This window comes from Ovis aries, chromosome 2 (assembly GCF_016772045.2).
Source record: "Ovis aries strain OAR_USU_Benz2616 breed Rambouillet chromosome 2, ARS-UI_Ramb_v3.0, whole genome shotgun sequence".
NCBI lineage: Eukaryota > Metazoa > Chordata > Mammalia > Artiodactyla > Bovidae > Ovis > Ovis aries.
Genome location: NC_056055.1, coordinates 80,721,790 through 80,736,396, shown reverse-complemented (window position 1 = coordinate 80,736,396; position 14,607 = coordinate 80,721,790). Strand labels below are relative to the sequence as shown.

Genomic DNA, 14,607 nt, shown 5'->3' with positions numbered 1-14,607 from the left:
GAAATTTTGTCTCTAGATTCATCTCTTAGAGTCTGTTACTTTAATATGATTTTGATTCCTTCTTAGATTTTGGGGGATTTTTTTACTGCTTGTTTTTCAGGTTTTACAGAATATTTTATTATCTCCACATCTTGTAGAGCTATTTCTGCTTTACCTTGGGTGTGACACTACCATTATTGATCCTCTCTAATGGGCTTCAAATTTATTACTGTAACAATTTTATGTTAATCTATAGCTAGATTCTTTGTACAGGGGAAACATCAACTGTTTTTCATACCCAGATTGTCAGCAAGAAGACATGATGTCCTGTTCTGGCAGAGGAGTGGGGTATAGAGATTTTCCAATCTTTTAAAATAGAGGGGTAGCCCATTTGATACCTCAGCTTACTGAATTGTCACTGGAAGAAGAGTGAGGAAGAAATGCTTAAGTGCAGGAAGAAACAGTACTTTATTTTATCTAAAGGCCAATAGCATAAAAAGTAAAAGATTTTAACTTTTTAAAGCATATAGACAGAGTTAGTTTCAAAAATCTCTTTTATCTTTATGAAGTTGGGACTTACAAAAGAATTTATGTACAGTTAAATAGAGTTATTTGAAATAAATGGGCCAAATCTGCCTATCAGAATTAAGGTTCTATTTCTCAGAGAAGATAAGCTTTGAGTATTTGATGAAATGATGATAGACACACAGCAACATTTATTAAGATGCATCTGTGTGCAAGACAGGATGCTAGTGGAAGAAATCTGTCCTTTGTGACATGACTTATAATAAAAGCAAAGCTGCTATTTTATCTAAAATCTTTATTTCTAAACATAATATTGTGCTTTAGCAGCATCCCCTTCCTTTTGAATCCTCCTTAACCCAGGTTAGGTGGAGTTACAAAATACACTATTTATTTTCAAAGTCACACTTAGATAGTGATAAGGAAAACATTTAGGCAACCAGTGAGGGGGAAAAACAATATAATCATAGGATGTATCCAAATTCTTTACTTGATAAACAGTTTCATTCCAATGTTCTAACATTCCTTCTGTGCCAAAAGGTCTGAAAGACTGGAAATTACTTTTCCTAGCTTGTCTTCACATAGGGTTTCAGTTTGAGTTAGCTGATGAGAAAAACTTGCTTGAGATCGAAAGTAGAATAAAAATATATATATATATATATATATATATATATATTAGGTAGTATTTTAAAGCAGGCATGCAATATATGTATATGATAAATGTAATATTCTGCCTGGGACGGTTCAAGCCTGTCAAGGAATCATGTCCTCTGGTGCTTTTCAGAAGCTGCCATCTCCTGTGGTACCTCCCTTAAGATTCTTGAACTTTCATATTTCCTGAAACACAGATCCATCCTCTCTAGCCTTTGTTTTCCCTGTCTTTCGAATTGTAGTTTAAGATTCAAACTCTTACTTGAAGTACATAGGGTAGCTCATATGTAAATGAAAAATTTTAAGTGATGCAAAAGAAATTATAAACAACATAATGTCCAAAATTCATTGCTGAATTAAAAGCAAGTTAGCACATAAAGAAACATATTGATGTGAAGAACAATCAAGGGAAAAAATGACCTTGGAGAGACACATGCAGAAGCTTCAGATAATGGAAGTCCCTATCATAGATTTTAAAATTATACTTAAAATGATAGGATGTAAAAAGAGGTAAAAGGCACGATTGAGAATACTGGCCTAAGAACTGACACATCTAGCAATTTCCTTGGGTATTGCTGATACTACTGGTCTGGGTATCATTTTTTTAAATAACTACTGCTTTAGAGAATATTGTCAGTGTATGGAACCCTTTTCTGTTATAGAGGATACAGTCACAACTTGGATATCAGTTTAATTCACCTCTGTGTGCACATTCTCCAATTTGTACTTCAATCCTATAATTTATATTGTAGCCTCTTCAGATGACTTGATTTTGCCCAGATAAGGAAAGAAGGAGAATTACTTGGTCATCTTTGTCCTCCTAGAGCAACCTGTATTCAGTGACAGACATATTTGTAAAAAAAAAAAAAAAAAAAAAAAGTAAAAGCGCAGCCTTTTCTTTGAGATGAGACAGCTTCTTCAGTGCAACTTACATGCCAGAGTTTCATGTCATTATGTTGACATGTGGATTCCGCTTGACATTATGTCCCTTGTTTCTTTCCTCCTTTCATGATCTTCCATATTTCTTTTTGGCTAATTCCCTTAATACATCAGGTGTTTAAGTATATGAAAACTCCAGAAATGGTATCGTCTGCATACTCTATTACCTGCTTTTCACCTCTTAGCTATTATTATTCTTATCTCGTATTATGTCTGATAAATTTTGATTGAGTGCTAGAAATTTTGGAAGAAACAAAAACAATGTACTGTTTATTAAAGTGTCCATTCATTGTACGCAGCTATTGAAATTAAAATTTAAAATAATTAAGATGAAATAGAATTAAAATTGTGTTCCAAAGTCATGTAGCCACCTTTCAAGTGTTCAGTAATCACATGCGGTTACTGGATATAATTTTGGACATTGCAGCTTCCACAGTAACAGAAAGTTTTGTTAGAAAGTTCCATTTTTGAGACTTTGACTCATGCTGTCTTCCTACCATTAGGGCTTATATATAATCTAATCACATTATTCCAGTTAGAGGCAGCAGTAATTAAATTTGCCTTTAGTTTGCCTTTTTCTTTTTTTTTTATTCCAATGTTAACGTCTTTTTTAAAATATGAATTTATTTATTTTAATTGGAGGTTAATTACTTTACAATATTGTATTGGTTTTGCCGCACATCATTTTGGGTTTGCCTTTGCTCCTAGAATGTATGCCATGTGAGTTCTCAAATGGCAAACCTGGTAGTCTGTAAATTCTATTCTTTGTATTCCCAATACAATGGAATTGTTAAAGGCTCTTTTTAGTTTAGTTGCTCCCTTTGTAGATTTCAAAAGCTCCATACAGTCTAAGGAAATAGAAACATCCTCTGGGTGAGGTGGGGGATTAGGACAGATTTCTCTGGTCTTGCTTCTCTGTAGTTCTTTTTTCTATCAGATCTTGTCCCCTCAAGTTTGACTGAATTAGCAGTTCTGAAATTTAACTTTCAATCCATAATCTCACTACTTTCACAAAAACTCTGGCTTTAAGAGTTCTGGTTGTTTGTTCAGCCAATTTAAGAATTAATGAAAATTTAGAGGAACAAAGCATCACACAAGATTGAGCTCACTTCAGGACATATTTCTTCTCTCTGGTAACTTGGCCTTTCAATTCCTGACTGAATTATATGTCGTTCTATGCCTTTATTTAGTAACTTAAAGTTTTTTTTTTTTTATCTTTGCCCCTCCTTCTTGTGTGGATTATTAAATACGTAGCTGGATATTTTTCATCATTTTTGAAACTTTCTTAGTCATTTTTTCTTCAAATATTGCTTTGGGCTTATTTATTACCGCTCTCTTTCCAAGTCTCCAACTATCCATGTTAGACTACATTACTGTTCTCTGTTACTCTCTCCTCTGTATTTAAAATCTGTTTTCATTTTCTGCTTCCATTCTGAACATTTTCTTTAAACCTGTCTTCTAACTCATTCTCTTTTCATCTCAGTCTATCTTGTTAAACCCATCTATTTTTACTGAATTTTATAAATTTACATTCCAGTCCTCTTCCAATTTTCTATCTTGTTTTCTATCATTTTATCATATTAAGGATTATTAGGATCATTACATCATACAGATTTTGTCTGAGTTTGTTTTTACTGTTTTGTTTTGTATGTGTCTTTGCTTTGCATTAATGGTGTATTTATTTTTCTTTTGCAGATAATTGAGTAACATAGTGTTGAATATCAAATATAAAATTTGTAGAAATGATTAAAGGATTTTCACTAGTTTATATCCTTCTAAAGAAGATTTTTATTCATTGTTGTCATGTGTTAAGGGCAAGGGCAACCCAGATAACTTTAAACTCTTCATAGGAATTTAGATTATTTGAAGTGGTGCTGCTTTGCTAAAACTGACAGTATTTTTCTGAATCACTTTTATCTCTGGAGATTAGCACTTTATGTCCTCAAGACAAGGCAGAGAAGATTTAAAAGCTCTTTCAGCTTGTCTGCTTCTGGACTTCATTTATATATATATAAAATTTCCAAGAGAAGTCAGTTATATAGTCAGTTAGCTCTCTTCACCGGTATTAGTGGGAAATTAAATTCACTTAGCATTACAAAAAATATGGTAAAGTAAAATATGTGTCTAAAAATTTTTCTTGGCATTCACAGTTAATTAGAAAAAATATAAGTACTTATTTCTGATATTAAGTATATTCAGAAGAAAGGAACATTAAATACAGTCACAAACATTTGTTGCTTTTACATGGTTATCCACCAGTATATTAAGATGCATATTTTACTACATTTTGCTTATTCTTCTAAAATAGGTTATTACTGCTGGAAAAAAAAAAAAGGATGTAATGACTAGAGGAATATGATACCCATGTATAGGGTAGGGTACAATAGAGTATGAGGGGAAAATAACTGTTAAAAATGTATTTTAAATGTAAAAACATATATAGTGAAGTATGCATGTTTTCTGGCAATTGTCCATGGTCCCTTATATTTAAAATACATTTCAATGAAATTTTTACACAAGTGTACATTGATAGAATTATTTTTTCTTTACTGGTATGGGGCCTGACGCTTAGAGAATTACTTGTAAGTACCTCTGAGCCTCAGACCTACATCTGAATAAACTCCAATTCCTGTTTTCTAGATGCTGTTTCTTATGATTATATATGCATGAATATTTTAATAGTTCTTTCTTAGCATGCTTACTTCAGTAAAATGCTGTTGCATTTTTTAAAATTTTTGTTTCACTGTCTTAGTTTCTTCATTGTATTATAAATATTTCAGCCCTCTTCTCCCTCCCCATATAATTTTTTCACTGACAATGTTGAAGTAATTGCTTTTGATTGACTAGAAAACAATTCTTCAATATGAAACTAGTTTTTTCTTATTTATTAAGCTAGAAGCTAGAAAAACAACTTATTTCCCAATAAAATAGCACATAATTAGAAAACATAACACTGTAAAATAATATAAAGTTGTTTTTGTTTTTTATGTTGAGCCATGCTTCTTTGTATTTTCATCTTCAAAATTGGTGTTTGAAACTTTGGTCATCAACCTGACTCTTGTAACTTAAACATAGGTTTATCTTTTCTCTCATTGTCTTTCTTCTTACTCTGTAGGCTTTTATAACTTTAATATTTATTCTGGGATATTTGAAATTTTATCAGGATAGGTGTATGCATGGATATGTTTTTTAATTCATTGTGGTATTCAAAAAGCTGTCCATTTTCTTAGATAATTATATCATCTCCTCTGGGAATTAGGTAGTGGATTTTAATTTCTAATTTTAATGTTGATGGTTAGGTCTATAACTCTAAATATTATGATAATATATTTAGCTTTTTATTTGCTGACTATAAACAAAGTTTATTTGCAACTATGAAACATGAAAAATTTATCTCACTGACACTTTCTTCATCTCCATGTGTCATCCTTTTAATAAATTGTATTATATATTTATCACCATATGGCACAAACTGATAGTTTCAGACAGTACCTCAACTTTCTTTTAGTAGGAAGAGGTCAATACCCACCTCCAAACACTATTTTGCCATTACTTATTCCCCATATCTACCAATTTTGCTATTTATTCTATACCACAAAAGTCACTGAAGTTGTATTCTGGTAATTAAAAGAAAATCTTTCAAGATATGTTCATAGTTTGATTCTAATTTTCAAAGACAACATTGTGGCCATAAATATCATTTACTCTAGAAATGAAATTGTGAGTTTGGGCTTATAGAGATGGATATGTGATCCTGTTATGATAATTCTACATCATGAAGGAAAAAGATATATAATGGAAATTTGGAGGGAAAGCATGGAAAGGAAAAACTCATAAAAAGCATTTTTAAAAGTTAGATTTTATTTAATAGTCAACTTCTCACTAACATCATCTTACATTTTTATCATATCATAAATAGCTGAAATTTAAGTTTCCTTTTGAAACTACTTCATTTGAAGTCTTCTCTTATTTATACTAATGTAGACTGACATCTAGGCTTGATACATAACTCACATCTTAAAAAGTCTCTATCAAGAATGTTTTATTTGAAGTTTTGTCAGTTATTTTGGATTTTATTTGATCTTGATCAGAGAATATGTAGAATCCTTACCTTTTAGAAAGTGTTATTTCCTTCATTTTAGTTTATACCAGATTATGTACTTATGAAACAAACAAATTTATTTTTAGCCTTTCTCTTTTTACAAGGCCAAAGAACAAATTCTTTATAATTTCCTGGAAGCCCTGGAGATCTCAAAGACAGTTTTAGGTGCAAAATTTACCATTTTGGATTTGATTTGGGGATGGAAAAAGTCAAAAGTTGTCAGGAAGTTTGAATGTGGGATTAAATAGAATCATGAGTTAGTAACAATACTCAGCTAACTATTTAACCAATGTGAAAATAAAATATTTTATATATAAAAACTAGAACATTTTAAAAATAGTAACACAATTATGAAGAGACTTAGATTTTTCAAAAATGAGAACACTTTGTTCTTTTAAGTAATCAAGGACATGAGAAAAGTCACCATAATGTAGAGTTACTTATTCTGAGACACAATATCTTTGCTTGAAAAGATTACCCAGAATGTAAAGAGAAACCCTTTTTAAACATAAGAAAATTTTGTCATTTTTACAGAGAAAAACTTAAATTCTAATTTAGCATCAGTGTAATTTTTAAACTAAAGTTCTTTCTAAACAATCTTAATACATCTGCTGAACTTTAGCCAGCTTTGACCCAAACAAATAAAAATTCCTTTTCATGAATGTTATACAAGTTTATATATTCAACTAGGTCTTGTCATACATTTTCCTCTAATTCTAGGAAAAAGGTCTTATTTTGGAATAGAACTATTTTGCTTTTCTTTTAACAAAAATTGATCCTGTACACCCTATATATAAAATTGTTATCTTGCTCCTAGTAGAGTCTCTGACATTTATTGAGTATAACTTTTAACCACAATAACCTCAATTTCCCACAGTAACTATGAGATAGATAATGATGCACTTCTTTCATACAGTGTAATTTTGTAACTGACTAGGAGAACTCAAAGGTCTGTGTATCAAGGCATGGTTTTTCCAGTGGTCATGTATGGATGTGAGAGTTGGACTGTGAAGAAAGCTAAGCACCGAAGCATTGATGCTTTTGAACTGCGGTGTCGGAGAAGACTCTTGAGAGTCCTTTGGACTGGAAGGAGATCCAACCAGTCCATCCTAAAGGAGATCAGTCATCACTGACTCAATGGATATGGGTTTAGGTGGACTCCTGGAGTTGGTGATGGACAGAGAGGTCTGGCATGCTGCTGTTCATGGTGTCACAGAGTCGGACACAACTGAGCGACTGAACTGAACTGAGGAGAACACTTGAATATACATCTCACAATTTTCACGGGTATATACTACCATACAATTGCACTCATCTCAGATGCTAGGAAAGTAATACTCAAAATTCTCCAAGCCAGGCTATCACAGTACATGAACTGTGAACTTCCAGATGTTCAAGCTGGATTTAGAAAAGGCAGAGGAGAGATCAAATTGCCAACATCCACTGGATCCGCTGGAAGAAGAACTAAAGAGCCTCTTATGAAAGTGAAAAAGAAGAGTGAAAATGTTGGCTTAAAACTCAACATTCAGAAAACTAAGATCATGGCATCCAGTCCCATCACTTCATGGCAAATAGATGAAATAATGGAAACTGAGAGACTTTTTTTTTTTTTTATTTTTTCTCCAATTTCAAGGCAGACGGTGACTGCAGCCAAGAAATTAAGACACTCGCTCCTTGGAAGAAAAGCTATGACAAACCTAGATATATATTGAAAAGCAGAGATATTAGTTTACCAACAAAGGTCCATCTAGTCAAAGCTATGATTTTCCCAGTAGTCAAGTATGGATCTGAGATTTGGACTATAAAGAAAACTGAGCACTGAAAAACTTTTGAACTATGCTGTTGGAGAATCCCTTGAGAGTTCCTTGGACTGCAAGGAGATCGAACCGGTCCATCCTAAAGGAAATCCGTCCTGAATATTCATTGGAAGGACTGATGCTGAAGCTGACACTCCAATACTTTGGCCACCTGATGTGAAGAACCGACTCATTGGAAAAGACCCTGATGCTGGGAAAGATTAAAGGCAGGAGGAGAAGGTGAGGACAGAGGATGAGATGATTTGATGGGATCGCTGTCACAATGGACATGAGTTTGAGTAGGCTCTGGGAGTTGGTGATGGGCAGGGAACCCTGGCATGTTGCTGTCCATGGGATTGCAAAGAGTTGGACACGACTGAGCGACGGAACTGAACTGAATACTTATTTCAGATACAATATTCATAGCTGCTCTGTACTGTAAAAATTGATAAAAATGTATATAAACTTAAAATTACACTTCGGTATTCTATCTTACTGGCTTCCCAGGTAACTCAGTGGTAAAGAATCCTCCTGCCATTGCAGCAGACTTAGGTTTGATAGCTGAGTCAAGAAGATCCCCTGGAGCAGGAAATGGCAACTCACTCCAGTATTCTTGGGCTTCCCTTCTGTCTCAGTTGGTAAAGAATCCGCTTGCAATGTGAAGACTTGGATTCGATCCCTGGGTTGGGAAGATCCCCTGGAGAAGGGAATGGCTACCCACTCCAGTATTTGGGCCTGGAGAATTCCATGTACTGTAGAGTCCATGAGATCGCCAAGATTCAGACATGACTGAGCAACTTTCAGGTTTCATTAATTAACTTAATATAGCATAAGTCTAAGGCTTTAAGTTACCCAGTGATCTTGAAAAATGTCTTCCAGGTATCATACTATAAAACATAAGTGTTAGTTACTCAATCATGTCTGACTCTTTGTGACCCCATGGACGTAGCCCACCAGACTCCACTGTGTGGAATTCTTCAGGCAAGAATACTGGAGTGGGTTGCCATTTCCTACTTCAGGAGATCTTCCCAACCCAAGGATCAAACCCAGGTTGCCTGCATTGCAGGCAGAGTTTACTGTCTGAGCCACCAGGGAAGCCCATACTATAAAACATAGTTACTATTAACATTTTTCAGAGTAATGATTCAATTTGATTAAATGCAAATTTTTACTTCTTTATCATTGTAAACATCTAGTATGTGTAATCCTAGCCTATTTGATTAGTAAACATGTACAAATGTACCTGCTTTTCTTGAGAGAATATGCTAAGGTAGAATAAAAATGTATGTTCATATTGTACGTAACACTGATAATTGAGAAGACATTCTTATGAAAAAAAAATGCTAAATAAGTCTTATTTGCCAAAGACATACCTAAAATTATGTTTACTTGAATTCTTAGAATGTTTTGTTGATTTCTATAATAAAAAATAAATAATATTTAATAAAACACATACTAAAAGAATATAAAACTGTTCTATGCAATAAATAGTAATTTGTATAAACTAGTATTTTAGTAATAGTAATATAATAATATTTAATAACATGAAATAAATTTTAATCATATAGTATATAATATAAAGCTATTATAAAATACATTTTGTACACATTAGAAATATTAATTTAATTTCCTTAATTTCTAAAAATTTTAAGTATACTCAATTTATATAAATGCTTATTTATTTCTAAACCAATCAGAATAGATCTTTAAATAATTTTATAATCTGATTTGATCATATCATTGTCAGTAAGATAGTATTATACTTACATAACATATATACACATATGTATAACTGTAGATACAATAGTTCATAGCTTAAATTTTAAATTCACTGATTCATGTGAAAAAGCTGACTCTTGTTCTTGCCTCCTCTTTATATTTTTACCAGATGCTGTGTTTTACAGCTGTGTGTGTATATACTCAGTCAGTTCAGTCATGTCTGACTCAGTGACCCTATAGACTTTCTACAGGTAAAGCAAATTGAAATTACTCTCAAAATGACAGCTAAAATGTTTAGCTAAAGCATCTCCAGTGACATTTGTGAAGGAGACCTTCAAGAATTTCTGTACCATGATGTATAATATTAAGTAGACTATAGACTATATTTTAAATGAGAGAGCAAAGAGAGTTCAGGGAGATGTATAGGCCAAATCTACAAAGATTATCCACATAGAAAAAAAAAAAAAAAAAACCCAGCCCGTTTCCAATTATGTTTGTTAGCTTCAAGTGCTATAATTATTGCATCTTCAATTCCTTAAATTTTGACTGTAAAAGAATAAAGGGATATATGCTTGTGATTGAAGAATGGCTTTCTTACTAATTGGTTATCTTAGTTCATTTGCCACCAAAGTATTTCCTTTAGCTTTGGAGAGCAGTTGCTAATTCCTTGGGTATAACATCCCCTGCTCACTTCTACCGCCAATAGATTAGTGATTCAGGTTTCTTTTTTGATAGGTGTCCGTGCAGCTGCCATTGGTTTCATTTATGTCCATTAAAGGCTTGAGGGGGAGGAGGGAGCATTACCAGGAGCAAGAATTGTCTAATAGTGAGATACATTAAAAGGACAAGTTGTGTACCTGTAGAGTTAGAAATATTGTGAAAGTGAAAAATACAGAGAATCTAATTGGAATGTACATATTTTTTCCAAAAGGTTAAAAGTAGTGGCGTTAAACAGCAGGCTCTGCAGAGTAGTGAGATGTCCTAGTGAGATAAAAGGATATTTAAAGTCAAGTCACAAGGTAGATGGGACTGTCAAATTCCATCACAGTTATGGTTTACTTACTCCAAGGGAAGGTGGTAGGAGAGTAAGAGAAATGTGTTTCTCTGGTGTCCACTGTAAAGACAGAGGTGTATACATTTCTGGGGATGATTATTGTCCCTTGCCCATTGATATTTATTTGTGTAAACAAGACATTTAGTAGCTCAAAGAAAAATCATTGGGGAAGTGGATTTTTGGAATCTTGTTCCCTTTTGTACTCTGAGTCCAAGACATATGACATTTTTTTCCGTCTTTTATAACATTTGCAATTGTCCCTACCTATAGCGCTTCCCTAGTGGCTCAGATGGTAAAGAATCTGCTTGTAATGTAGGAGACTTGGGTTTGATCCCTGGGTTGGAAAGATCCCCTGGAGGAGGCAATGGCAACCCACCCCGGTATTCTCGCCTGGAGAATCCTATGGACAGAGGAGCCTGGTGGGCTACAGTCCATGGGTCGTATAGAGTTGTACACAACTGAGCAACTAACACTTTCACTTTCTATCTATAGAGTTTTTGTAGGGAGCAGACTTCCCTGGCTTGTTTCCTTCACATTGTTTAAGTTGTAAAGCCATGAGTTTACATCGTGTTGAGTTAGTTTTTCAGCAATGAAGTCCTCATGGTATTGAGCTAGTGTGTGTGTTTCAGAGATAGAAATATTACAGCAATCTACTTAAAAAAAAAAAAATCTCTAAGTTTGTTTTGTAAGCTCTTAACAAAACTAATGCCAGTGGTGGAAGTGATTCAGTTACGATGAGCAGAAACACAATAGTTCTTTCAAACTAATCTATACCTATAACTGGAGTCAAATTTTTCTCTTTATTGTCTTCAATCTTGAATCTCTGATCAATACATTATTGTTTGTATTGAACAAACTGAAATTTTTGTGATTTTATCCTGTATGTGAGCTTCAGAGCTATTCTCATTTCCTTGATGACCCTTTTCCCAGACCCACCAATAGCTGTACAAGTAGATATAAAGCAGGGAGCCCAGAAAAATATGTCCTGAAGACTAATCTGAATGGATTACTAATTTTTTTTCCTATTCTTGCAGGATTCTGGAATATCTTTAATAATATCATGCAGATCTGAATGAGACCAAGGCTAAGGTGATTTATCTTTCATCACAGGAGGGAAAGTCAATAATAGTTGTTACGGTGAACAGTTGGGAAGCTGGTGCATGGGGATGACCCAGAGAGATGTTATGGAGAGGGAGGTGGGAGGGGGGTTCATGTTTGGGAACGCATGTACACCCGTGGTGGATTCATGTCAATGTATGGCAAAACCAATACAGTATTGCAAAGTAAAATAAAGTAAAAATAAAGATTAAAAAAAAAAAAGAAAACGAAAAAAAAAAGAAAAAAAATAAAATAAAATAATTCCTAAGTTTAAAAAATAAAAAAATAAAATAAAATTAATGGAGCCAGGAGAAAATAATAGGAGTAATAGAGGCTAAAAGCAAACAGGGCAAACTGTAGATGAAGGAGGAATATTTGGCAAGAAAAAGAGCTGGGAAAGATAAGTGTGGAGAGTTTTAAGTGAGGAAAGGGTGTGAGTTTGCTGGAGGTGAAGGAAGAACAAGAGGAGTCCAGTGATGGTGAGAGACATAATCCTGAGTTAAATTCTGCCAAACAAAGGTAATCTACTGAATTGTTTCTGTAGTGGTGAAATATTTAGTTCAGGGATTTTAAGGGTATTTGGAAGTGAATTGGAATCTCTTACGTAGCCAGGATAAACACTGGCAACCAAATCAAGCCAAAAGAGCTCTGAAAAAGTGAATTGAAATTAAATCTTTACTGTGTTGCCATCAAGTGTCTGGAACACAAGAGTGAGGGCTGGACTCACTGTGGCTTCCTCAAACTATGGAGTGTGGGTGTCTCAGAGGCCTCAGGACCTGAGGACAGGAGATAGGGGAAAAGGGGATGTTTTGGCCTGGTGAAAATTATGGCACCAAATCATCAAAGACAAAAAACAGGTAGCTTGTGCTTGCTTCAGCAGCACATATACTAAAATTGGAACAATACAGAGAAGCTTAGCATGACCCCTGCGCAAGGGTGACATACAAATTCATGAAGCTTTCCATATTTTTCAAGAAAAGTGTATTCGATAAATCTCTGATCAGAGAGAAATGTTAATATGCTTCTCTCAGAAATTAACATGCATTTTAATAAGCCATAATTTGACTTAAAAAAAAAAAAAACAACTCGGGTTTTTTTTTTCTAATTCTGGTTCCTGCAGTAGAAATACAACCACAGATCTGAATATTCTCGTGTACTAATGGGTGTTTTTTTCCTTAGACTTCCATGGGGAGGTGTAGAAAACCTAATGTGGGGTGATTTTATAGCTGGGGTTGTTTTGTAATCAGGGAATCTCAGTCCACCAGTAAATATTTATTCCTTTATTTGGCTAGTCTGGTGGTGGTGGGATGGACCAATAGTTCAGCTAATCATGTGTAAGACAGAGAATAAGAATTTGAAGGTTATGTTCTTGGCCTTGTCATAAATAAACAATGGGTCTCACACAAAGGTTATCTAAATCATGTGGGGAAAATTGGTTCTTTGTTGTAGAGCATTTCCTGGAACATAAAGTTTACAAGAATTTCTTAACTGTTGCTATTTTCTGAGAGTACAGGGCTGAGATAAAATTCAACATTGTCAATTCATGTATATTTATTGTTTAATATTTAAAAATTGTTTGGCAATCTGCTTATTCATTTTACCCTATTTTTTTGTGATTTTCTTTACAGGAGCTTTGCTTTGTTTTCTTGTGTTTCCTTTGGGGAAGTAGTAGATGCTATTTTGGAAATAGCTATCTCAGCTGCCTTTGAATATACAAATGCAAACATATCTGTATCTCTTTAATAAATAAACAATGTATGGTTATACCTTCCCAAATAATGGACTTAACCTACTGTCTCTACCAGTACTTTGCTTATATCTAATGTATGTTAACATTACATTGAATCAAAGGCCTAGATTGTAAAAATTGTATTGTACTCAAATTTGTTTACTATGAAGACTTTAAGATTTCAGTTTAAAATCCATATATACAATAGCATTTTGCATAAAAGAACTATAGAATTATTTTAATATTTAAATTAATTGCGTTTTCCAGTCTTTTTGTACCATTTGCTCTCTCTGTTGTGAGTTCCTGTCACCCATATCCAATGTCAAACCATTCACAGCTACGTAATAGTCATGATTGTCTTCTGCATTCTAGTAAAGGATGGAAGAACAGAGATCTAGAGAATCTTAGAAATAGGTTATATATAAATAGAGAACAGCTAGAGAACCTTGGAGAATTTCAGTGTTCTTATGGTGTCTGTCAGTGTCTATCAGTGACATGGAGCCATTATAGTACTCATGCTCAATACAAGGAGCACAGTCTACATACACACATTTTTTCCTTACACTATGTAAACATTTAGGTTCTTCAAGTGACGCTAGTGGTCAACGACCCACTTGCCAATGCCGGAGACATAAGAGATGGGTGTTCAATCCCTGGGTCAGGAAGATCCCCTGGAGAAGGAGATGGCAACCCACTCCAGTCTTCCTGCCTGGAGAATCCTATGGACAGAGGAGCCTGAAGGCTATAGTCCATGAGGTTGCAAAGAACCAGACACTACTGAAGCAACTTATCATGCACACACTGGTTTAAGGTCTCAGAGGTATGCTAGGCTCTACCCTCTGCCTAGAGAGGCAACTGACTGTATGTGTCATTCATTTCATTCTTTACGCCAACTACCACCCCTCTCAAAACAACAGCATTCATCTCCTGGCAAGTATGGTGAACATGATCAGGAAAGACTAATGGAGAATACCTATAACTTCTGAAACTTCCAAATAAAACATGATTGTTTCAAGGA

The 14,607-nt window shown here is 34.1% G+C and overlaps 1 non-coding gene and 1 pseudogene across 1 annotated transcript; one reads left to right on the top strand and one right to left on the bottom strand.

The window, feature by feature from the left end:
* The window catches only part of LOC101120991 (lys-63-specific deubiquitinase BRCC36-like), a 90,885-nt pseudogene that overhangs the window by 1,543 nt on the left and 74,735 nt on the right, over positions 1-14,607 (bottom strand).
* LOC114113289 (U6 spliceosomal RNA) lies at positions 12,725-12,831 on the top strand. Its single transcript, XR_003588352.1, has one exon. It is a non-coding gene; the product is annotated as a U6 spliceosomal RNA (small nuclear RNA).